Source organism: Callithrix jacchus, chromosome 10, assembly GCF_049354715.1.
Source record: "Callithrix jacchus isolate 240 chromosome 10, calJac240_pri, whole genome shotgun sequence".
Lineage (NCBI taxonomy): Eukaryota > Metazoa > Chordata > Mammalia > Primates > Cebidae > Callithrix > Callithrix jacchus.
In genome coordinates this window covers 104,960,431-104,987,866 of record NC_133511.1, presented here as the reverse complement: position 1 = coordinate 104,987,866, position 27,436 = coordinate 104,960,431, and positions in this window count along the sequence as shown.

Below are 27,436 nucleotides of genomic sequence, written 5' to 3'. Positions count from 1 at the left end.
ACTCATTTGCTTTATTCTGCAAAACATAAAACATAATTATGAATCACACCACCAATTTTATTACAAATCCAAAAATCTGGACATCAATCTCAATATTCCTTTTAGACCCTTCTGAGGTTAGAACATATTTCTTGAGGTGTAAAGTGTTATACAGAATAAGTATTTGATCTGTGTTTTCATACTTTCAATTTGCTATACAATTAAGTTTGACAATTTCTATTTGTAGTCATTTTGGGGATTTAGTTTTTCTTCCTACTTTGTTCATTTTCTATTTTGAGTATACAAAATATTTAAATGAGTCAAATTTTTAAAGCATTTTTAAAAGTACACCCAAAAATCTACACTCTAATACCTATTCCCTCCATCTTATGTCCATCTACTCTCTATAATTAACATATTTCATTAATTTCTCTTTAATCTTTCCTACTTCTTTTTACAAAAATAAACATAAACATCACACATACACATACAAATATACATATTTTATTTCCTCTTTTAGCTCACTAAAAAGTGACCTGCTATATGCATTCTTTCATGTTTCCTTTCTTATTTAAAAGGTACACTGAAAAACACTAATGTCAGATCATACTGATCTTTATTTAGATTAAGTTTCACGGGACCCCATTATGAGAATGCACCACACCTTTTCAGCTTGGTCTCTAATGAATGGCATACATGTGGTTTCCAGTAGTTTGCTTTTCCAAATAATTTCACAAGGAATAGGCTTGTGTATACATTGTTTCCTATTTTTGAAAGTGTAGTTTCATAATAATTTCTTATAAGTGCAACATATTATTCTGATAAGTTCTCATAATTGCAATTCTTATAAGGTAAATACACTTGTAGTTGGGCTAGAAATCCATCAACTTCACTTAATAGTGGTTGCACTATTTTGCTCTCTAAAAAAACAAAGATTTTCAACAATTTACGTATTTTCCAGAAATTTACCTAAGAAGTTTATTATTTTTTTAAAATTTTTGTCAAGCTGTTCCCAACGGTAAATTAGCATCCTACTGGAGGTTTAATTCAGTTCTCCTCCTATGAGTAAATTTGATTATCTTTTGACATATTTAAGTGGCATTTGCCTACTTTTTGCTGCAAAATCACATAAATCACTTCCTTGGTAGATATTTTGGTCCCTTTATACAAATAATACAAAGTATCTTTATATACCTTTCACCCACATTTTCCCTAATATTACTGTATTAGATAACCATACTACAACTGTTGAAACCAATAAATTAACACTTTATCAAACTACATATCAGATTCAAATTTCATGGATTTTTCCATTAACATCTTTTTAACAGAGTTTTATATGGAATCGCTTTGATTTTGAAAGCAGCTTAAATATCAAGGATATTTATTGTTTTCTTGGAGTATATATTTCAAATACATTCTCTCAATTTGTCAGTTGTCTCTGACTTCTCTTTGTGGAACATACTTCTTTTTTTAAAAAATTATTTATTTATTTATTTATTTATTTATTTATTTTTTATTGCATTTTAGGTTTTGGGGTACGTGTGAAGAACATGCAAGATTGTCTTATAGGTACATACATGGCAGTGTGATTTGCTGCCTTCCTCCCTATCACCTATATCTGGCATTTCTTCCCATGCTATCTCTTTCCAACTCCCCACCTCCCACTGTCCCTCCCTATTTCCCCCCAACAGACCCCTTTAACTCTACTTTTCTTCCTTTTTCCTGGCCATGTGTCAGCTAGTCATGATGCTTTAATTCTCTGCTATTGCACTTTCAGATTTTTTTTCTTTATAGCACTTATCAGTAGTTGGACTTTTACATTTACTTGAATTTTTGTTTTGTTTTGTTTTTTGCTCTCTCATAAGCCATAGGTAGAGGAGCTATGTTTATTTAGCACCAAACAGCCAACTCCTAGAAGAGTACCTGCCACATTCTAAGTTTATCTATTCAGTTCCTTAATTAGATCATCAAGAAACCATGTCAACAAAGGAAACTTTGAAGAAGTAACAATATTGATTTAGAATAGAGAAAAGGAAACTGGAACATGCTAGGCATTTTCAAATATTAAAAATGTGATCATGTAGAAACAAATAGATTTCCTGTATCTCACTCTAGAAATGAGTGAGGATAGCAAAAATCAGTGATTATTTTTTAAAATTAGAAAATGTTTTTCTAATTCCTTTTCTAAAATTAGAAAAAAAAAGCTATCTGATATTGGAAGTATCTTTTTAACCAAGCAGTAGACTCAAAGAGAGAATATATTTTAGTCTGACAGAAAGGTTGGAGAAGAGGTTCATGCATTAAATTGGTTTGACTGAATACATCCTGCTAAGTATATTTCCAGAGCTAGGAGTGTATGAAGCCATAAAAAGGAACTTTAAGAGTGAATGTCGATATAATCATTATTTTAGAACAAAGAAGTAATTCAGCATAAGCCCAAATGATTGAACTATTAATGGCGAAATTTTAGCAACTTAACAGCTACCTGGGACATGTTGGGGGTAGAAAACATTTCCGGTTACCAAAAAAAGTATATTTTTAATATTTGTTTATTGTTATAGATGATTCTGAGTTGCATGAATCATGCACTAATATAGCAGCTTTTAATTTTAATTTTTTTTTAATTATACTTTAAGTTCTGTTGTACATGTGCAGAATGTGTGGGTTTGTTACACAGGCATACACATGCCATGGTGGTTTGCTGTATCCATCACCCAGTCATCTACATTAGGTATTTCTCCCAATGCTATCCCTCCTCTAACCCCCTATCCCCTGCTGTCCCCTCCCTAGACCCCACTCCCTAACAGACCCCAGTGTGTGATATTCCCCTCCCTGCATCCATGTGTTCTCACTGTTCAACATCCACTTACGAGTGAGAACATGTGGTGTTTGGTTTTCTGTTCTCGTGTCAGTTTGCTGAGAATGATGGTTTTCAGCTTTACCTATGTCCCTGCAAAGGACATGAACATATCCTTTTTTATGGCCTCATGGTATTCCATATACCCCAGAACTTAAAGTATAATAAAAAATAAAATTAAATTAAAAAGCTGCTATAAATGAACAAAGTATTTGCATGTGTTATCAATCTTTTGTTTTCTTTCAGATAAATCACACTCAATAAACATGTTGTTCTTGAATAGGGATTTTTAATTTTATATATGAATTAATGAAATAAAGCTAAAAATTAAGTCCTAATGCCTAAGATGCACATTTCTCCATTGAACATATCTCTAGTTACATGGGGAGGACCTGGACTAAATGAACTCACGTGGAGTCTTAAAGAATGAGAAATTTAATTTTATATTTAATCTGAAGTTTCATAGAAGGAATTTTGGGAAATAACATGGCCCACTAATTATGCTAATTTTTCCACAGTATCCCAAGGTACATTCCAAGATGTTTCATTCATGGACCAACCCATCCTGAACTCATATTTCACCATTAATCATGACAAATCTAGTGATGATATCTAATTAAGTGAATTAAGTGCTTATTTGAAGGCTATGAGTACATTAAACCTAATATTAAAGTAAAGCACACATGGTGGGATGAACTAAAGTCTAGGGAAAGGCATGGAGGCAAATTATTAAATGGTCAGATATTGAGACCTAAAGGCTCTTTTACATAAGGCTCATTACCAGACCGGAAGCCCCAGACAGACTTCAGGCTTTTTTAGAGCAGAGATTCTTCTGCATATCACCAAATGCTCAGAGAAATTTTGCAATTTTATAATCTGTTCTACATTTCTTTGGTTCATTGTATCTGTAGCAGAGTGTGAGTTTTCAAATGCACCTGCACAGTTTGATGTTTACAAAAACGGCAATTACAATGATGTACCATTGAAATAAAGCTTTGCTGGATAGAAATTAAAAAGTGAAAACAATGATCTGGTAAAAACGATTATTTTGTCAGGCATTTCATTCATCAAAATTGCAATTAATTTCTTCCTTTCCATCATCATTGTGGTTGAAACAAAGGGCCAGTAATCTCACATCTGGTTATAGACTTAAAAAGAGAACACTTTCTTCTTTCACAAAGCTCTGTAAGTATGGTGTTTACATTGTTAGATGAGATAGTTAAAATTCCCTGGTGCTCAATGTTTTATATTTATTGTGATTAGAGTCTAGAGAATTTCCAACCTAAGTATGGAAGTGGTGTTTGATTAAAAATAAGTGCTTTAAAACAGCCTCTCTTGCTTTGATATGTCTGTGATACTGTTATAACTTGAAAAAATGATGCCAGTCCATTGTTAGCATTCACTTTACATTTAATACGAAGTCATGACTACTCTTTTTTTGTATATGAACTTCAAAGTTTGCTAGGGTTAGCAATCATCTCATCATCTTACTGGTCACCCAACATTTTATTCAGCATGCATCACCTTGCTGTGTATGTTCTTTCATGTTCCCTTTCCTTTCTTGCCTTTCTATCCTTTGCTTTTTCCTCCCTTCTCTCCCTCTAGACCCTACCACTAGTCATTTTATGAAGAACGTGGCTTTAAATGCAGTCCTTCTCTACTAGCTTGCTGTTTGGTTTTACTTTCATGGTGGCTCCTTCACTCTCTGTTTCCTCTTGGTAACTTTTCAAGTAGGCAACTGTATTTATTTGCTAGGACTGCCATGAAAAAGTGCCACAGACTGTGGACTTATCAACAGAACCTCATTTCCTTACAGTCCTGGAGGTTAGAACTCTGAGACGAAGGTGTCAGCAGAATGGGTTTCCTCTGAGACTTGTCACCCTGGTTTATAGATGGTCTTCTTTTCTTTATGTCTTCACAGGGTCTTCCCTCTGTGCAAGTCTATGTCTCAATTTGTTCCTCTTGTAGGGATACTAGTCATAATGGATTAGGGCCTATCCTAATGATCTTACTTTAACTTAATTACCTCTTTAAAGATTACATTTCCAAATGCAGCATTATTCTGAAATACTGGGGGTTACGACTTCAACACACGAATCTGGGGTGAAGAGGAGGGTGACACAAATCAATCAGCAACACTATTCAGATACCTCAGTATCATTCCACTTGATCCTCACCTTTCACTATAAGCTCTTTCTTTGAATTTATCATTCAGCATATTATTGGTACATTGCTTTCATCATTCCTCAAATACTGCTCAGCCAAGTCCTATGTCAGGCAGAGACCCCAGGCCCAAAATGCCTGGTCTTGATTATTATGGATTTCAAGAACTTATTAAGTACATTTTCTCTACCAAGTTGTGTTCTAGGTAATGGGGATGCAACAGTGAACCGGGTTTACAGTGTTCCCAGACAGACAGTGCTCTATTGATATGAACATATAGTCATTTGAGCAGGAGACAGAAACTAAAGAAATACATAAAAACAATACTGGTCAAATTGTAAAAAAAAATGATGAAGGAAATAAATGGTATTGTATAAATATAACTTTGGTTCGGGAGAGGAAATGTAAAGACTTTAAATAGTTTCCTAGAAAGGGATTTCTGAAGATCGACCTTTGAGCTAAAATATGAAAGATGAAAAGGAGCTAGCAAAATGTTGGGGAAAGAAATTCACAGAGGAGAGAGTAGCAAGAGCAAAGGTCTGAATGCAGCAAAACGTTGGTGTGTTCCAAGAACAGAAAGCAGGTCAGTGTGGCCAGAACACGCACGAAGAAGTGATGAATGAGATGATGTTAGAGAGAGGTAACAGCCCTGGATTCTGCAGAATCTTGTAAGCTTTGATGAGCAGTGTTGCTTCTGATCAAAAACCTCTCTACCACTTTGGTTTCTATACACAACTTTCAGCATCCTCCTAGGTTGATACTTTTCTTAGAATGACTTTCTTTCAGTCTCTTAGAAATGCATCATTACAAAAATTTCACAACAAAAACAGAATGTGGTAACCCTTTTCAATTTCTGTATTGCTAATGAAAATTATGCTTTCAAGGTGAATACCATCATTATATTCAACTTTTCCGGTTTGCTACTTAGCTTTATCAGTCCATGTCACCTACAATATCCCATACGTTTTCTGTATGGTGCTAGTTTTATGTAACTGTCAAAAGCCTTCTCATAAATGAATCAAGTAATCTCAACATTTATTAATTTCCCACGAAAATTTGTGGGACATATTTATAGAAACTTAGAATGCAAAATTGGACATAAGATGATTTCTCCATCAAGGCGTTTACACTAGGAAGGGAACAACCAGACATTAAAAACAAACAACCAAAAAACCCGAAGGTGATAAAGTGTCATAAAATATTCTGTTACCACAGAGGATTAACATAAACAGGCAAGGGATTCAGAAAAGCAGTCAAGGAACGGAGGTAGAGATGCCCAAGGTTTTCAAAAATTATTATTTAAATACTGTTAGCCAAGGAAAGAAGAGGAAAAAAACTTTTTGGGGATAAAGCAGAATGTACCACAAAATGTGTCTGAGTTATTTTCTTTAGATAAATGTATGATTAAAAATACCAGAATTAGGGTGCTACGTTGCATTGGCTGTCAGATCATTCACCTGTTTCATGAAACTATTGCACAGATCTCAACAATCTATTACATTCCATTGTGTACAAAAAGGCAGTTTTGTTATTTATAACAGAGTAGCTCATGTCTGTAATCCTAGCACTTTAAGAGTCCAAGGTGGGCAGATAACTTGAGGTCAGGAGTTTGAAACCAGCCTAGCCAACATGGTGAAATTCTGTCTCTACTAAAATAAAAAATAAAAATAAAAATTAGCCAGGTGTGGTGGTGGGTGCCTCTAATCCCAGCTACTTGGGAGGCTGAGGCAGGAGAACTGCTTTACCCCCAGGAGGCGGAGGTTGCAGTGAGCAGAGATCACACCACTGCACTCCAGCCTGGATGACAGAAAGAGACCCAGTCTCAAATAAATAAATAAATAAAATAATAAATGCCATCTGTATGATATTAGCAAAGTTATTTTGACTTTCTATTTATTCATTTATATAATTGGAATTTGGATGTAAAAATTTTGCTTGCCCAATTTTGAGATTTAAGGGAAATAATCTATGTGAATGATTGTAAATCATGAAGAACTGAAGAAAACAAGGGATAGTTATCAACTGAAATTTCAATGAGTAGTCAGCCTATGACAACTTTGGTTTCGATTTCTAGAGAGATTCAAGACACCAAAGTGTCATGCCATCTCCTTTTCCTTTTTTATTGCAGGGCAATGAGGATACTGCTGTATTAGTGATTTTTTTTCTTCATATGTTATTTTAAACACTTGAACATTGGTACATATTTTTTCTTTCTTTTTTTTTTTAAAGAAAGAAAGAGAAAGAGAAAAGGGGGAGAGAGAACAGGAGTCTTGCTCTATTGCCCAGGCTGGAGTGCAATCTAGAAATAGGTATTAAAAACCTCTTTTATGCTGATGATTGTGCTTAACTGCGGAGACAGGAAGGAATAAGGAAAGAAAATAACAAACAAACAGCCAACCAATATTTCGTTTAAATCTGAAATGCTGCGCAAGTGCTGAAGAGTGATTTGCTTCCATTTATGTGGTCACTTTCAAAATAGGTGTAATGTGATACTAAAAAAAAAATGTATGTTCTGTGGACCTGGGGTAAAGAATTCTATAATATATATATTTTTCTCTATGTATGAGCTTTTCTCACAATTACTGAAACATATTTTCTGTATTCATGGAGGTTGTTTCCATAAACAGTGATTGAAACACTGAAGTCTCAGTGAGATCAGGGAGTCTGGAATTCTATGCCTGTGGTTGGTGCTGATGCTAGTCTGTGCTTTCCTTCTTGATGTGGAAAACGTTGAGTTTGTAGATGATGATGATGCCTTTGACTTCATATAGCTTAAATCCAACTCAGGAGATGTAGCCTTAGTTGCAGAGTTAAATTCATGTAATTAGCTCATAATTTAAGTCAGTTTGTTTCTGCTTTTCTGCATCCTTGGTTGTAAACTTTGATCAAGAATCACTGCTGTCTGTCTAAAAACTCTGAATCTGTCCTGTGTTGCTTTTATAAGGTAAAAGTAGCCTTTAGAAATAAATTACTGCTGATAGTTAAAGCGATCATTAGTGCTCACGGACCTTTTGAGTTCACTGATTCCCTGAACATAGAAAATTTATATAAATAAGCACAGATATAACATTTTTACTTTTTTTATTTATGCTTTTGCTGGTTCTGTTTAATGTCTCCTTTTTGCTTGTAATATATTGGATTTTAAAATTGAGCCATCACTCTCTAAAATTCAAATCTGAAAAATACCTTTTAACAAGAGGAAAAGTCACTTGAAATTTTGTGTTGTTAGCTAGATTGAGAGACTTTGCCAAGCACCATATTTAGATATTTCCGAAGGTAGTATTTCCCCATAAAAGAAATTCTTTAGCTTTCAATTGCAGCATTTTAATCTCTCTTTTTCCCCATTAGAAGCAAGCCAATGACATAGCTACATGTGTAAGCTGACCCTTCTCCAAGGCTCATTATCTCTTTCTTAATGCTTGGAAATTATGATCCTAATGGCTTTCTTGCTGCACTTAATAAATGATTCTTCATATTCTACCTGTTTCTGTCCAATTCTTATAAAGAGAAAAAGTATTTTAGAACATTCATAGATATGCATGCAGTGATTCTCCATTAGTAGAGACTGGTAGTGTGAAGTACCGTAGTTTAAGAATATTACGCCTATCAGCCAAAGAGCACCACTCAAGCTAATGGAGTCTTTATTTCCTGTAATCACTGTTCTACCCTTTGCATATTAGCAAAGGACAAAGAACCAAAGAACTACTTTAGAGAGAAAAATAGTTAAGAAGGAATGAAAAGAAAAATAATCTTCTCAGTGATTTCTGAGCATGCAAGACTTTTGATACGGTGATATCCCCTCAAGATTTCCTCTTGCAGTAATCCTTGTTCTGTTTTGCACTGGGATGCTTAGACACTGAAGAAATTTAGTGTTAGCATTAGAAGCTTTTTTTTTTTTCATATAACCCTGAAAAAACACAAATAAAAAGAAGCCTCAATAAAACTGAATGAAAGTATTTTATTTCTTTCCTCTGTTTCTGAAATCAGAAGCCTTCACAAAAACACATAAACATGATTTAGGGAAAGGAAACAATAATATTCTAAACATTTTTTTGCATGAGAGAAATCTATTTTAAGTGTCATAAAACTGCCAGTGAAGCAATTTCATAAGTCATTCAAAAACTTGCTTCAGAGAAATGCAAACAATTTTATATATGGGTATATATGTATATATAATATTTAGTTTCATAATACATTGCAATTACAGTTTATAAATAACCATCAAATATAATATCAATTGATGTTTACTTAGTCCATTTTACAACTGAGAAAATTTTAGCTTTAGAAAAGTTTAATATTTTCAGAGTTATATGCCAATAGGTATGGGCTGGGTGATCTAACTAACAAATTTTCTTTGCAAAGTTTAATAATTTAAATACAGTTTGAAAATTTTCTAAACATTTATTCTCATTAACAATTTTTCACATTAATTTAGAATTTCTTTTGCATTTTCCATGCAAAATATTTATTCTGTAAATAATTTTTCATTAAAAAATATGTTTAGGAAATAGTTTTAGAATATTCTTTTGCTGAAGCAAGTTTTTTAAAAGTTGCTGCTTGGGCAAGGAGTCTTTACCATTCAAAGCTACTGATGCAGTGGCAGCCCATCTAAAGTGGCTGCTGTGGTGATGCCAACTACAGTGGGGTATGGGGCAGGCTACCAGTCCTCAGGTGCAGACTCCCAGGCGGGCAGTCCCTGGAACCTTCCTCTGGGAGCCACTGCTATGGGCCCAGGCCAAGCCACCCACCAATTGGAGTGCAGCACAGTTGGGCATGAAGGAGAGGGTAGAGAGGGGTCCTGAGGCAGGGTAGGGCCCAGTGCTTTCACGCAAAGTTCTGGGGCTGGGCAGAGACATGGAGCTGAGGCTTTGCTTGAGGCACCTAGGGCGGGAAGTGAGAGTGGCACCTGCTTCAAGGACCTGATCAGCAACAAGGTCACCACACCCACCCTGCTGATGGCACCAAGCTCATAAGCCTTGAAAAGAGGCTCTGTGTGGGGCCATCTGAGCTTATATCCTCAGGATCCTCCCTGCATCATGATGACCATCAAGCTTGACACTCCCAACAGCTGGACCTAGGGCCCAAGGTTCATTCCTGGACAGGGGTGTGAGCCAGGCCAGGGGAGCTCTAGGCTACTCCTGAATGCTGAAGCCACAGGAAAAACTTGCAGTGGCATCAACGCTTCCCAGGGTACCAGGCAGGCCTAGTGAGGACCTGGAGCCCCTGCCCCATGCTACAAGAAGGCAGATAAACTCCTGGGTTGAAGAAAGTGGGTACCTAGTGTAGTCCTACCTTCAAGCTGGGGAAGGCTTGAAGCCTGGGTGGTAGGCCACTAGTCTAGCCACCCAGAGGGAGAACTTGTGGTGTTTTCCCTGGACCTGCCCTTGGCAGCCCATGGACCAATCAGCACGCACTTCCTCCCCTCTGCGGTCCATAAAAACCCTGGACTCAGCCAGACTGAGAAGAGGATGGAGAGACAAGAGGATGATCCCCTCCAGAGAGAAGCTACCCTCTTTGTTGAGAGCTGAACACACTCATCTGGGCAACCTGCCTAGCAGAAAGGAGCTACACTCTCTGATAAGAACTGAACACTCATTGGGACACCCTGTTTAAGGGGAGAAGCTACCCATTGTGGTTCTCCTTTAAGCTGTTCTATCGCTCAATAAAACTCCTCTTCATCTTGCTCACCTTCCCTTCGTCTGTGTACCACATTCTTCCTGGATATAAGACAAGGACTCAGGACCTGCAGAATGACTGTAGGACTCAGGACCTATAACACAAACAGGACTGAAACATGCCCATTGCTCACCATGTTGTAGATAAAGAGGAGAGAAGAGCTTCCACACTTCTGGAGCCCAGACCTGGGAGCTCCCTAAGCCAGGACTGTGATTCCCTCTTTGGGACTGTGTGGTTACTGGAGTCCCCAAGCTTCCAGGGATCACTACATTCCTGTCTATGCCTTTTCCAGCTGTGGACTTGGAGGGAGCCAGGGCCCATGCTGGCATAGCTGCCTGCCCATGGCAGCAGCTGACATGCCTCGCTATGCACAGTGGCTAGACCCCACACTCACACACCCCTCACCGCTCTGCGCCTGGCTTGCCTTTGTCAGGCATGACATCCAGGCTGGTAGTGCAAGCCAAGCAAAGCCTGCCAGGCAGATTGGGCAGAATGAGCCAAGCAAGCCAGATCAAAACTTGAGCAAAGGCATCACTGGACACAGGTTTCCAGCTGGAGAAGTGACATCCTAAGGATCCCACAACACTACCGATAAAATTTTCATGGGGATGATGGAGAGAGGGTTGTTTAATTTTCTTTTGAATCAAGAGAATGGTTATTGGCTATGGATAAGTCTTCACAGGGTGAAAAATTACTCCATATGCTCGATTTTTATCCTTTTACCTTGTTTATCGTATAGCACTAGGAAATAGAGATGACCTAAGATGATTGATACGAAGTAAATTAGTTCTGCAGAAGAAACTACCCATAAGGTCAGACAGTTAGAAGCCAGAGGGTATCATCTTGTCAAATCCTGTGCATTGGACAGTGAGGGAAAAGAAACTTAGAAAGTTTCAGTTACTTCGTTAATTCCCCAGTGACTCAAGCCCAGGGCTTTGCAGGCTGCTTACATGTACAGTTATAAGAAGGAGATTGCTCTTTTCATGTATGTATATGTGTATATGTATGCATATAAGTATGCCTTCATTTATTTGTAACTCAATATCCTCAAGGTTGAGGATTGCTAGAAATAATATGACACTAAATTATTCAAAGCCACTTAGCAGTTTCAGAAGATATATAATGGAAATCTGTATTGAAAATCTATAAAATAGTTCACAAAAAATATTTTCTGTGGACAAATTGATAGAGCTCTGTTTAAAAATATTGCAAATTGTACCTATTTTCCCCTTTAAAATCTTTCCTAAATTTTTTTTCAGCCATGCTATGTGTTCAAGCATTTTAATTGCTCCTTTTTATAAAGATTTATGCTTTTTGTCGTTTCAAAAAGAGAAAGTTCAGAAAAAGCCATAGTTGAATGTAGCACCCAATAAACATATTCCTTATAAATGAGACAATGAATCTTTAAGAACTGAGGCAACAACTCTCACTTATTGATAGCTTTACTTAAATACCAAGATTCCTAAAGAGAAAAATCATAGGTTGATAAAACTAGCCTTAGAAAACATTACCACATATTCTGCAGAAGAAATACTTTTATGGTTTTAATGAGTACCACACAGGCTAAAGGTAGATTTGTCTTATTCTCCTTCCTGGAAATCTTCAGGGTGAGTTGAATTATAATGAATCGCCTACTGTATATCATAACTGGTGACTGCTGATGTGTAATTTATACGGCCATACTTTTGGTTTAAGCTGCATTATTACCTTATTTGTCCTTGTCTAAATTTATATTTCAAGTATTTGATTGAAATTGAAGATGATTTATATTGTACCATTAAGTTCCATACTTAGCTGACAAGTCATTTCACATAGCACTACAATGCAAAGGAAATGTACTCTAGTAGAGATATCATTGGCTTTTAATGGAGATGAAACAGGTAAAAATTTAAGCTCTAATATTGCATACATGTAAATTTGTGAGCAACTTATTTAACCTCTGTTTATAATCTCAGTTTTCTCATCTATGCATAGGAAAACAGTATTTTCTTCATTCTTGAGTATTAAATCAAATACCATATTAAAAATTTGTGATTTATACACTTCTGGCCCAGAATAAGTAATAGAAAAATTGTCTTTTGTTTTTCTTCTATTTTATTGCCTTCAGCTCCTCCTTTTCACTTATTTCCGTAATATGATTGTCATTTGTTCTTGGGAAATGCATTTTTTTTTGGTTGTTTCTTGTAGACATAGGTATCCAAAAGTCCAGTCTTTCTTTGGTCTCTGCCATTGTCAAATAACTAAGAGTGTTTGTTCTTTCCTGCAACTGTGAACTGAGCAGGTAGTAATTGACCATTTGGTGGATCCCATTAATGTGACCCAGGGTACCTGAGGATCAGGGTTGGGCACATATATATGACTGAATTTATGTTTTCTTGGACAAATAAGCTGGGAGGAGACAGGTAGCATTCAAATCAGTTCTTAGCTCCAACTCTTCCAAGTGTTAGCTAAGTAAAATATGCCTGACTCATTAAAACATGGCCATTCAACAGTGGCCTCATGATTTGAATAGAAATCTGAGCAACAGTATTTCTTCTAAGTCATAGGTGTTTCAGTAACAGCATGTACCACATGTCTGATTTTCTTATTTAATAATGGATATTATTCTCAATTTATAGGAAAGCAAACTGGGACTCAAAAAGGTTTACCTATGTTTCATCTACAATCAAATGAATGGTATAGCTGAAATTTAAATGAGTAGCCATCCACAACTATTGTCTTAGTCCATCTGGACTGCGATAGCACATTATCATAGACTAGCTGGCTTATAAACAACAGAAATTTATTTTTCATAGTTGTGTTGCCTGGGAATCCACGATCATGGTGCTGTTAGATTCAGTGTCCGATTAGGGCCCATGTTCTTGTTCATAGATTACACCTTCTAGCTGTGTCCTCACGTGGTGGAAGGATCAAGGCAGCACTTTGGGGCCTCAGGCAGCGCTTTCGGGCCTCTTCTATAAGTGCACTAATCCAGTTCATGAGGACACTGCCCTCATGACCTAGTCACTTCCCAAAGGCTCTACCTCCTAGGGCCATCATACTAGTGATTAGTATGATGATACTAGTGATTAGTTTGCATTGATGATTTTGCAAGGCACAAACATTCAGACCAAAGTACTTCTATTTAAATAATCACAGGTTAGTGGTAAACACAGGTCTTTGAATGAAAGAATCTCTATCACTTTTCACTGGTTTAGAAGCAAAGAACATGGCAGATTTAAAAATTCTTTCAAAATTCCCAATTCCTAGAAGCTCCATTGTTTTCTGAACTATCACAACTATTTTCTTTTTTGCTTTAGTTCAAATACTGTTTTTCACTGAATGATGTGTGAATGTGTAGCAACTTAATCAAATTGCCTACATTTGGAAAAGAAAAAGTATCCCCATCGTATTTTGTTCTTCTGTGAATAACATTTGACAAGTAGAAATGCTATATAAACAATAGTTAATGGAGACTGTTTGGCTTTCACATTTCATTCTCCTTCTGGTGATATATATCCTCACATGAAGAAATGCCACGTTTTATTTATTATGATCCTGAAGAAAACAAAATAAATAAAAATAATATTGGGGCCGGGGGTAAGACTGATACGAGATTATAGTGAAATGTTAAATATTCTGTTAATGATGGATTGATTTGTATTCTCTACTGTCAAAGTTGTTGACGCTGTAAGGCTTTTTGAGGTAAGAGGTAAAGAGGATATTAATATATTAGAATTTAGAGTATCACTTACTAGATGGATTTATATGCAACACAGATGAAGTCATATTTTCAGAAATAAAACTACATAGATATGCAATCAGTATAAATGGTGATATCTTGTTATCTTAAATTTGATCACTGCAAAGCTCTTTTGTCACTTGAGGTCCATATGCAGTGTTCTGTAATTTAATTTCCAACCAGCATATAGATTAATTAAAGTGTTTCTTGGGAAAAGAGTCATGATTTTTCATCTAAATATCTCCAGTATTTTCTACGGTCTTGGTACAAATAGGACACCAACAAATACTTCTCTATTGACTCTCTGGTGAATGCATAGTATATGGGTATTGATTGCCTTGTTTATAAATCTTAATTTACTTATTCAACTATTTGATAATCATCAAGTGCTATTCCAAGAATAAGGATTTCAGTATTATGTATGTTTTGCCTTTTTTTCCTTCTGTCTTCTTTTTTATTTTCATGGAAAAAAAAAAAGCTAAACAGAAAGAGCCCTACTCCTCTAATACCTGCCCCAAAAAAAGAATTGTTTAAAAGACAAGAACACTAAACTGACTGGGCTTTACTGTTCAAGCTTTACTTTTCTTTAATTTCAAAGCCTACTACTCAATCAGTGAAATTAATGATAAGGAAATTGAGAATCGATGAAAGGAAATACGTTCTTTGCTTTGTATGTAGTCAGGCAATAGAATACACTGACACAGATGAGGTCAAGTCAGATAATGGGGTTGGATATGAAAATAGAAGACATAGCTTTATCTTCATTCATAGCACTTGTGGTTATAACTCTATTGATTAAACATAAGGACAATTTATATTTTGCTTCCAGGCATATTGATATGTTGATTGTCTGCAAAGATAAATGTGCCATATTTTGATCTTCCAGGAATTTATGTTTCAGTGTGAAAACAGGGGAGGCCTCATGTGCAGGATTTATTCTGGTGCTCCCAGAAAAGGCAGAAGTCAAATACTTAAACTGAACTTGTATGGCAAATAAAATTATCAAATCTCATTCTCTGAGACTTTGAAAAATAAGCAACGAAACAATTATTAAAGTAAAAATTAATAGAAAGATAAAACATGGTAAATAACACTGGATTGATATAAGAAGAGAGAAAAGTGCTTACTGAGTATTAATTTTGCACTAGACACAGTTTAAGGCATCTTATCTAGTTAGCCTAATGATTCCAGGAAAGATAAAGAAAAATATTAATTGAAAGAAAATGATGTGTTAGCAAGTATTACATGTTCTGTGTATTGGTACCTAGTTTAATATTTAAAATAATGCAGGAAATTGTTACTGTTATTTTTATTAAAAATGGTGACTTGTATAAAACCAGTAAAGAAGTTTATAGCTCTCTGTTAACTAAGCATATGTTTAAGCTCTTTACAACCATATTGCCAAAGAGAAAATTGAAAGTCATAAAAGATAAACAACTTAGTTATGGTGTCACAGTAAAAGAGGAGGAGAGAAAATTTTGCAAATCTCTGGAGTATGCCCTTCAGAGTAAAATGATTATTGCTTTCTTATCTTCTATTTAGAATCTGCCCTGGCAATTGCTTTGCTGCAAAAATGACTTTATTTGAACATTTCAAGTGTGATTTTAACAGACAAAGGTTTTCTTGCCAAACACCGCATGTTCTCACTCATAAGTTGGTGTTGAACAATGAGAACACATGGACACAGGGAGGTCTGTTGAACGGTGGGGGGCTAGGGGAGTGCTAGCAGAGGGTGGGGATGTTGGGGAGGGATAACATTAGGAGAAATACCTAATGTAGGTGACGGGAGGATGGAGGCAGCAAAGCACCATGGCATGTGTATACCTATATAACAATCCTGCAAGATCTACACATGTACCCCAGAACTTAAAGTATAACAAAAAAAAAGAAAGAAAAAATAGAAAGAAAAAGGTTTTCTTTGAAAAATGAAATAATCATTTGAGAATAAAATTTAATTTAAATATTAATCCTGCAAACATTCTAATATGATTTGCAGAATAATTAGAGCAGGATTCTACAAAATTATTCATCTATATTTCATCTCAGTATTCATTCTGTTGTCCCAAAGGCTTTATTCAAGGTAGTCCTAAGCATCAGGAAACAGGAGATTGTGTATCAAGAAACAGTATCATGTTGGGTAGCAGACGCATGCAGAGCATTGACTGGGAGAGGTATGTAATGGGAATTATCAGTAAATCACTTTTATAATTTCAAGTTTACACAATGAATGGGAACAAATTAGTTATATTCTCAAGAAAAATACCCAGAAATAATTAGTTACATAGAATGTGGGGCTTAAATTTATTTATATAACTTGTTAACATGTATTTGTTCAGATAAATATTTATTGAACTTCTTCTAGGTACGAAACACTGTTTCAGATGCTGAGTATAATATATAATTCCTGTCCTCATATAGTTTACAGTATAGTTGGAGAGACCAATGTTTTTCAAATAATTACATAACTTAAAATATAAAGATATAAATCGGGTTTAGTTTTAAGAAAGTATAAGTGTCAGGGTGAAATGTAACAGGAAAAAGACCCTAACCTAGATGATCAAGAAAGGCTTTCCTGAGAAAGTGGGTTTTGACTTAACAGGTGAAGAATCTGTATGGAAAGTAGATGTGGGATGAGAATATGGGCAGTGCATTCAAGTATGAATGAAAACACATCCAAAGTGACTAAGAAAGAAAGAGAAAATTGGAGAGGCTGGTGAAAGAATAGGAATAGGAGAGAGAAAATGAAAATGAAACTCCCTTTCTGGCCACAAGCATCCACAATCTCAATCTCTTACAGTAACACATAGTTACTTGTTTTTGTGACCTGAGTGCTACAGATTGGCCGTAGCTTTGCTGACTCTTGCTTGGTTCTCCTGGGCTGTTCTAGGATTAAGCTTGGCTTTTGTTTGCTCTACTTAGCTTTTTATTTTGGTACACAGTCACCCTGTCTATTCTTATGGTACAGGACAGAAGTTCAAAAGAGGACAGAGTCACAATATGCAAGAGTACTTAAAGGTTCTGCTAGGGAAAGGTGCGTGCCATTATTGATCACATCTTCTGGCCAAAACAAGTCACATGGCCAAATCCAGTGACAGAGCAAGAAAATGCATTCTGCTTATATAACAGCATGATAAGGTAGAAGAATAGATGATTGTGAACAAATAATATACTCTACCTCTGACTTTTTTTTTTGATTGTGAACAAATAATATACTCTACCTCTGACTTTTTTTTTATCACAAATATTTGTTTTCCTCCTGTGAACAAAATATACTCATATCTTCTCCAAGAAACCCAGGAAGTACAATCACATATCAGACTCAAAGTTCAGGATCTCAAGATTTATCTGAGATTGGTATTTAACTCCTTTTGATCAAGGAATCTACTGAAAATACAAGTTATCCACAGACAGGTAAGTTAAAAATGCTCAACATACAGACTTGCAGTAGTAGAAAGGGAGCAACATTACCCATGAATACTCACATTCAGTAAAGGGCCGAAGCAGGGAAGGGCAGAACAGTCACTGGTCCTAATGATTTCTGAAATCCTGCAGGAAAATCTTATACTTTCCCTTACTTTATAATAGGAAAATTTTCTCCCCCAAGTAGTTCAAGCTCCCTCAAAAAAACTCAAACTACTTGATTCCAGTCAGTTCCATATGCCAGTTGCAACACCAATTCTTCTTGCTATATTCCTTGCTCTAGACTTAATTAAGGGTACTTTGAGTGTATCAGACTTCCATCTAAACATATGCTGGATCTCTTTTTCTGAGCCATTTTCTCTAACAGATAGGATTTACCGTATTGAGGCCCAACTTAATGCAATGATACCATATTTATTCTTTGCCCAGAGGCTGGGTCTTAACTCAAGAGTCTTTTACAAATGAGTATGCAAAAAGTTGCCTCTTTCCACTCTGAAAGCCATGGAATTTCTTATCTTTGTCCTCTCTTTCATCTCTGATTGTGAAAAGACCAAATTATTTTCTAAACTTAATTTAGAGCACCTAATAAACTACATTTCAATCTATCTAAATTCTGTTTTGAAACCTCTTCAGCCAAAGCCACAGACATATTAGGTATGTTTTCTTGCCTTCTATTTTTGTATTTTTTCACTTACATGAGAAATTTGAACTAAATGTGGGTTTGGGATCTCAAAACTCCTGGCCAATTTCTTTCAGAGTTGGAAATGCTCAGTTACAGAAACATAAGGCAACAGTCTCTATAATCTACCCACAGAAAGAAAATGTTCTCCAAAGTAGGAACTCATTTATTGAAAATAAATGAATCAGTGATTATATTTACAAATATAACTAAGATTTTAATTAAAAACTGGCTGTCTTTACTATTAAAGCAAAAAAAAAACCTCATGAAATCAATGTCAGAGGATTCTTTTCACAATTCTATGTGAAAATAATATGGGCTGGTTCAAAAATCTTAAACTTCAATTATAAATTTTATTTTCATAACACGACACTTACAAATATATTGATTTATACAATTTGTTTCATTTACACATTGTATTAGTTATCTTCTGTGACACAAAGCTCTGTAACAAACAACATTGAATCTCTGTGACTTATAACCACAATTTTTTGTCCCTCACCTTTCATTTTGATTTCAGGCTCTACTCTCTTTCTTTTTCTCTCTGGTTTTGAGTATAGATTAGTAGAAGAGGGAAAAAAGAAGGTGGTAAACAATTCAATGACAGTGAAGAATTCTGCTTGGAACTGGCATATGTCACATCCACTCACACTGCATTAAACAGAGCAGTCATATGTACTAGTCCCTTCTTACACTGTTATAAAGAAATACGTAGGACTAGATAAGTTATGAAGGAAAGAGGTTTAATTGACACCCAGTTCTGCATGGCTGGGAAAGCCCAGGAAACTTACAATCATGGTCGAAGGAGAAGCAAACACATTCCTCTATACAAAGTGACAAAAGAGAGAAGAATTAGTGCCCAACAAAGGGGGAAGCCCCTTATTAAACACTCACTATCACAAGAGAAGACACTCACTATCAGAAGAACAGAATGAGGGAAACTGCCTCCATGTTTCACTTATCTCCACCTGTCCCTCCCATGATATGTGGGGATTATTGGAACTATAATTCAAGATGAGATTTGGGTGGGTACACAGCCAAATCATATCATCATATAACCAATCCCCAAATAAAAGGAGTAGGGATATAAACTCCTGATTTGGAGAGGGAAAGGAGTACATCATAAAGAGATAAAGTGAATTTTTAAATAAACAATATGATTTTTCTGTGATTTTATATTTTTACTATATATTGCATATAACTGTTTGAAGATATATCCATATATGTTGACAAAGTGTATTAGAGAAAAGGCAAATATTTAAATATTTCGATGAAAAGGTTAGAATGATTTGAGATGTCACCATGGTGTAATGTGATGTGTAACTATACTGACAGACTGCTCTATGTTCTGTTTGTATTTAGAGAGAAATAAACCAATAAGCCCTCAGAGTCTTGTGACTTGGAGAACAAGTTTACATTAATTAGCATTCCCCTCAGGCTCTAGTTTGTCTATATGTAATGAAGTGCAAAATTAGACATTTGACTGTGCCAGTGAGCCATTTAGCTGAAAGATACTACAGAATTGGTTTGATGTGTTTCTACTCATGTCATGTACGGAGGTCGGGGTATTATGGGATTACAAGGTTACAGGATGGTGAACTAGACAAGAAAGCATAGGCTCTGGCAATCCAAAAATAGAAAACAGATTTTTGGGAGTATGTCTCCAATTTTATTTTATGATTGTATGAGCCTAAACTAACACAGAAACTCAAGTAACCAGAACTTCTACTCAGTTGCTGTTTGCCACAGTTGCCCTTTTTATAAGATATTCTCGCGTTGATCATGTCTGATATTTCCGAGCTTCTCTACTATATATTCTACTGTGTATTTATGTTAAAAATCTTGTAAGATTTTATTTCCCTATGGATTTATTAGACAAGTTAAAATATTATTAGAAGCAGGTAATATGGCAACATTTGAGCATGCATTATTTAAACATTTAAGCTATGTATTTAATATAGATCATAAAATCATAAGAATTTATGATTCTTACACATAAATTCAAACATAGGAAACTCTGTGTAGCTTAGTTACATCTTGTCTGTGGAAATATAAAAGAGTTAAAATCATGTTATGATAAAAAGAACTGGCAAAAAGTTTTTGAAACAACCCAAGCAACATCTTTGAATTATAAAATTTTAAAGTAGGAAAGGCACTAAGAAATCTAACACCAATGTTTATTTCTATAGGCGGAATCTTGATAGAAATGAATCCTGAAAAATGTGTATGCTTGAACTATAAAAAGTTAGTGACAAAAGTAAGATTATTCATTCATTCATAAAGTTGTTTATTCATTAATGAAAGTACTTACATATATTTAATAGTAACATATATTGACTAAATATATATGCCTGGTACAGGTCTAGGTGGTAGGGATACAACAGTGAAAAAGAAACAGGATTTCTGCTATTTGAAAATTACAATCTAAACAGAAAAGCAAATAGCAAAATTCACCTAGACATAGGTGACCATGACAAAGGAGAAGTAGAGAATATCGTGGGAAAAAACGAAAGACAATACATCAGAACTCAAAAATGATTATTCCAGGTCCAGTGCTTATAACACTCAGCATGTTTTGTGACTCCTTGTTACGGCACTCAACCTTGTCTTCATCCGGTGAAAATATTTCCTAGTTCGAATTATATTTATGTGTGTTTCTTTTCTCTTATTTAGCCAAACTCCTTTTAATGGACCTTTATGCTATTTTCACTTGTTTTGTATGTGTGCTATTAACAAATAATACTTCAATGAACATTCTACACATGACTCCTTCTCACGTGCAAATGCCTTCTTTGGTTATACCATAATATAGAATTGCTGGGTATAAGAAAATGAACATTTACATTTTTAACGGATACTTTCAAATTACTCTCTACGAGTATCTGTACTGATCTATATTCTCACTCAGCATGTCAGATACTTGCCAGTAACTGATACTGAACATTTAATGTTTGCCTATCTTATATGTGAAAATGGTTTCTCATATTTAAAGTACATATCTCTTATTTCTAATTATTTTGAGCTTTTGATTGAATCTTTTGTTCATGATTTTTGTTTTATTGCTTTGTGCTTTTGTTGATCTTAACAGTTAAATATCCTTCAGTTGTACCTGCATCATTTTATCTTCCTGATTGTCATTTCAGAAAAGCACCTGTGATTTCTCACATGGATTATTGTAGTTTCTTAACTGGCTCTGTACTTACTCTACCTAACCCACCCCTCAATCTGTTTACCACATGCAGCTAGAAGGACATGTTTCAAAATTCTAATCTGACTCCAACATATCTCGTCATTGGCTTATATCATTTCTGTGTTTCACACTGATTTTAAGGTAAAGATCACCATCATGTACATGAACTAAAGACACTATATAAACTTGTGCAGGAATGCAGGTCCCCAAGATGACCTTGGCTGCTGTGGCTCTGCGCCACTCCTACTTGTTTCTCAGAATAACTGTGGCGTATTACATCATGAAATAAGGAAAAAATGTCTAAAACAACTCAGACTGCATCCTTGTTTCTGCCAGAATGGGATGTCTTGCAATGCTGTGTTCAGCAACCCATGTATAAAACTCAGAGAAGACTTTGGGAGGCCAAGGCGGGTGGATCACGAGGTCAAGAGATCGAGACCATTCTGGTCAAAATGGTGAAACCCCGTCTCTACTAAAGATACAAAAAATTATCTGGGCATGGTGGTGCGTGCCTGTAATCCCAGCTACTTGGGAGGCTGAGGCAGGGGAATTGCCTGAACCCAGGAGGCGGAGGTTGCGGTGAGCCGGGATCGCGCCATTGCACTCCAGCCTGGGTAACAAGAGCGAAACTCCGTCTCAAAAAAAAAAAAAAAAAAAAAAGCTCAGAGAAGAATGCTTTCAGAGTCCCTCAGCGGGGGTGTGCAGCATTACCAGATGAGATTTCATCTATACTGGGCCTCTTTCTTGAGCTTTGGGGAAACAGTTCACCATGAATCCCAGGCTTCTCTTTGTCATTGCTGCCTATCTGTGAGTAATAAACTCGCTTTGCATGACTTGATGTGTCAGTGTTTGGTCTCATTGCATTAGACCTAAGAATGTAAATAATAGAGTTATGTCTGATGTGGAAGCTGAGTATTCTTGGATCCCCTGCCAGAGTCAAGAATCCTTCTAATTTGTCTTTAACTTTTTCTAAAGCTTCTCCCTAGGCTATGTTGTCTTCCAGGAGCACAAGCCTTCCTTTACTTCCTGTATTGTGTCACAGCCCTCCACAACCTAGCGCCTTTGGACTTGCTCCTTTCTCCCTGCATTCTTGTCCTTTCAATTTCCAAACCTAAACACCTTTCAGATCTCAGACCGGTCATAATTTCTTAAGAAAAATCTTTCCTCTACTAAGTGAAACTCTCCCATTGAATGTTCTTTGTGATATCTGTTTTTATTATTTATTTATTTACTTGTTTATTTTTGTTTGCCACTTTAGTATCTGTCTTCCTTAATCAACTCTAAGTTGACTGAGGTCACAAATAGTACCTGGTTTTGGTAGCTACTGTATTTTGTGAGCCAGTATTTTTTAGTGCCTGGCAGGTGTTATATCTTCAATGGTTGAATGAGTTAACAAATAAGTGAATAACACATTTTATGGCTCTTCTACATCTCTTGCCCTTAGTCTAGGACCTTGACTGTATACATAATTTAAAGTCTTTCTATACCCTAATGTATGCATTTAATTTTCCTAGGCATTCTGATTTGGGCACATTTTGTAGTTGAGATGCCGTGTTCTCATTTTAGCTTATTTTAAAGTCGTTTTCAGTTATTGTTTGTTTTCCCCTATAATGAAGATAGTAATTTATGTAGACATTCATAGTTCTAAGTGTTGGATACTTTTAGCTCTCTTTTAATTGTTCATTTCCTAATTAATTTCATTCTAGTCAGATAATATGAAATGTGTGACTCATATAGTTCTGGTTCTAATTGTGACATAGTAGTATTTGGGGAGTAATCCAAAGATATTTGAAAAAATGGACTCCCTGTGTTTTGGATAGAAATAATTATCTGATAATTAACAAGAGTTAATTGGAATAGTCAAAGATCTTATATTCATTAATCTTGTTAATATTCCTCAGAAGATTTTATGTCTTTATTTTGCTCTGAGAGATGTTTTGGGGTTCATTAGGACATTCTTCCTTCGAATAGTACTTGGAAATTAATGGTAGAATTATTTTTTAAACTTTTCTTTCTAAATTCCATCCCTTTGTTTTATGTTACATATGTTCATTCAATAAATATTTATTGATAATTTACTAAGTGTCAGCTCTGGGAATACAAGTGAGCAAAACAAGAAAAATAATTGCTTTTATAGAATTTACATTCTGGTGGGGAGCTTGATTTTTAGTGTAGATTTTATTTTGCATTGTTTCATAACCTTTAGCTTGAACATGTACATCACTAATTCAACCTTAAGTGCTTTGTTCTATTAAACTTGCTTCATCAGGTGTTAATGTCTTTCGTTTGTTACATTGATCCCTGAAATTTAATACCATGTTTTCCTATCATTGTCCTAGGTATGTATTGTTAGGACTTGACTATTTGATATAGAGAAAGGTCATGACAGACAAACATGCCTATCATTTGTCTTCTGGGTATGCAACATTCTGATGGGTTATTACAGAGAAACTGCACTGTTGCTCCCACTCTGGTATATGACAATATTCTCAGCAGGAGACAAAGCAACAGAATATAGTTGCATTAATTCTCAATGCAATTTTTTAAGTAATCACCCTGACATTGACTCTGGGGACTTCTGCAACTCATTATACAACTATTAATTAACTTTAAACTGAAAAATCTCTGTCTTTGCCATTGTCTACTACATTTTCTATTGCAAATAATTTAGGCTATCACTTAATTATTTTTACTATAGAACTGATTCCTCTTTGATGATCTCTTCAATATTATGGGTCTTTCTTATTTTTTAGTACTATTAAAAATTTATTATATTTTAAAATATAATTATTTTAAAGTAACACTGTGGGACGAATATGCTTAGCAAATGCTTATTATGCTATATATATATATATATTATAGATAGATATAGATAATATCTACGGATACATGTATAGATAGATAAATACAGATGATTTTTTACTTTAGTTGACTTGGCTGTATCTCATATATTGGTCCAAGGTAAGTTTTCAGAATGTTGAGAAAGGGTTCTTCTTTATAATCTGTCTATTACAGGAATTAAAAAGAAGGATGATTTTTATTTATCAAGTAAATCATTCCATGTGATTTTATTTACAGAATTACAAAATTTGCTGGAGGTTATGCAATTAAACATCTCCCAAATTAATCAAATAAGCAAAACAATCTATTTCTTATGACATTTCTCAAGGAAAAAGCATGATATTCTTTCCACTCTCTGTATCTTCAGTTACAGCTAACTCTGTCACATCCAACTGCCAATATTTATAGAGGTATTCCAAATTAATTTAAAATAAAATTGAATGTTTTTTCAATCTGTTTATAAAGCAGGGACATGCATACATTGATTTCTGATAACTAGATATTTTATCTGATTGCTACTTAAGGAAAATTCTGTTATTTTAAATATTGCATTCTTTGGGAATCTTCTAGAGATTTATGTAAAACAATCAAAAAGCAAAAACATTTTTTTTTACTTTTACAGTGTCCAGAATCAAAGTTTATAAATCAATTTCTGTTTGCTGTGTTCCTGTAATACTAATAATTGACTATATGAATGGTGTGGCATATCAGCACCTAATTGATTTTATAATAATGAGCTTGCATTATTTCTCCTTTAAATGAATATTTTATGAGGTAAAATATATGAAGAGAACCATATTATTTTACTCTCGGTATGACTGAGAAAAGAGAAGTCATTCAAAACCTGGCAATGTTAGACTGGTTCCTCTTTAAATAAAGATATCTTTAAACCTGAAATGACCACATGCTTTTAGGTTTAGGGTGTAGAATGTAAATCCATCGAGGCTGGATGACGATGGTGGTTAGGAGACATGGTGGATAGGCGGCATGGTGGATGGGAGGCATGGTGGATAGGAGACAGGGCTAACATGCAGCTCTCACATGGACGGATTGAACAGCATGTGGAGACTCACATCATGATATTTTTCTCCAAGAACCACTGCAGAAGCATACCAGGAAAACCTAAAGAATTCACAGATACTTTGAAAAACATGGCACACCACTGCAAATTTTGTGAAACAGGAGAAAAGCTATGAGTTCCCAAAATATGAGAGAAGGAAAACCTACCTCTAAACACGCATCCTCACTGGGGACTCTGAAAATCCACATCACATGATTGCATCTCACAAGGGCCCTTGGAGAAGCCAGCCAGAGGAATTGGGAAGGGGTCACGAAGTGAACAGAGCCTCCAACTGAAATTGGTAGTGGTTTCCACTGGACACAGATTTTCTTGAGTGGAATCCAGGGATCTAATGGAAGCTGCTGTGGATATCAGCAAGTGCAGGAGCACAGGAGCTGCCACTGACAGTGTGGGCAGATGGGGAGGGGTGAAGTCTGAATGCTGTACCTGCTTTCTCAGCTGGGTAGCTCATAGCTGGGGTCAAGGTCTGGGCAGAGTACTGCAGGAGCCAGACCAACCTTGCCAGCTGTGCGGGAGGTGGGTGAAACCTCTTGTTACTGGCTTTCCCTCACTTCCCTGGCAAACTGTATGATACAACAGAGGCATCCAAGATCCACTCTAAACATAACCCCATTGGCCTGAGAACCAACTACCCATCCCCACAGTGGCCAAGGCAAGCCCCACAGAAACACAGTTTGAGATCAGACCTGCCTAACCCTGCCCTGATGTGATGATATTTCTCTACCTTCCCCGGTAGCTGAATGCAAAACACTCTTGGGAACTGTGGCCCTGCCAATCACCTGAGAAAGCAAAATATTTACTCTGGCCATCTTAGGGTATGCACGGAGCCCCCTACTGATACCATAACTGGTGCTCTCTTGAAAGCACAACCACCTAACTGGAAGCCAACCATTGTAAGCCATTACAGCAACTCATGACAGAATAATCCTCATTCCCGGAAGGAGAAGGCATCACCTAATTCTACTGCCTGCAACATCCTGGCTAATCAGAAGTCCTGAGTGTCTCCATGTGACAGCTTCACTGCTAGCATAACCAGCACTCATGAAAGACAGCACACTAAACATATCTACAACTAAGGACTCTCACAGAGTCCTTTTTGTTACCCTGCAACCTCTACCAGAGCAGATGCTAGGATCCAAGGCTGAGAGATCTGAAGATGGATCATATCACGGGACTCTTTGCAGACATACCCAAACACCAGCCAGAAGCCTGATAGCTCTGCTGGGTGGCTAGACCTAGAAGAGCAAAAACAATCACTGCACTCCAGCTCTCAGGAAGCCCATCCCTAGGGTAAGAGGGAGAGAATCACATCAAGAGATCACCCCATGGGACAAGAGAATCTGAACAGCAAGCCTTGAGCTTTAGACCTCTCCACTGAAACAGTCTACCTAAGTGTAAAGGAACCAGAAAAGTTATTGTGGTAATATTACAAAATAGCATTCAGTAACACCCCCAAAATATCACACGAGCTCCTCAACAATAAATCCAAGACAAGAAGAAATGTCTGAATTGCCAGATAAAGAATTCAGTAGGTTGATTATTATGCTACTGAAGGAGATACCAGAGAAAGGTAAAAACCAACGTAAAGAAATCTAAAAAGCAATACAGGATATGGATGAAAAATTCTTCAGGGAAATAGACACCATAAAGATAAAACAATCACAACTTCTGAAAATGAAATACATTCTTAGAGAAATAAAACATGCAGTGAAAAGTTTCAACAATAGACTATAACAAGTAGAAGGAAGAACTTCAGAGCTTAAAAACAAGGCTTTTGAATTAACCCAATCAGATGAAGAAAAGAAAAAAGATTAAAAAAATAAAGC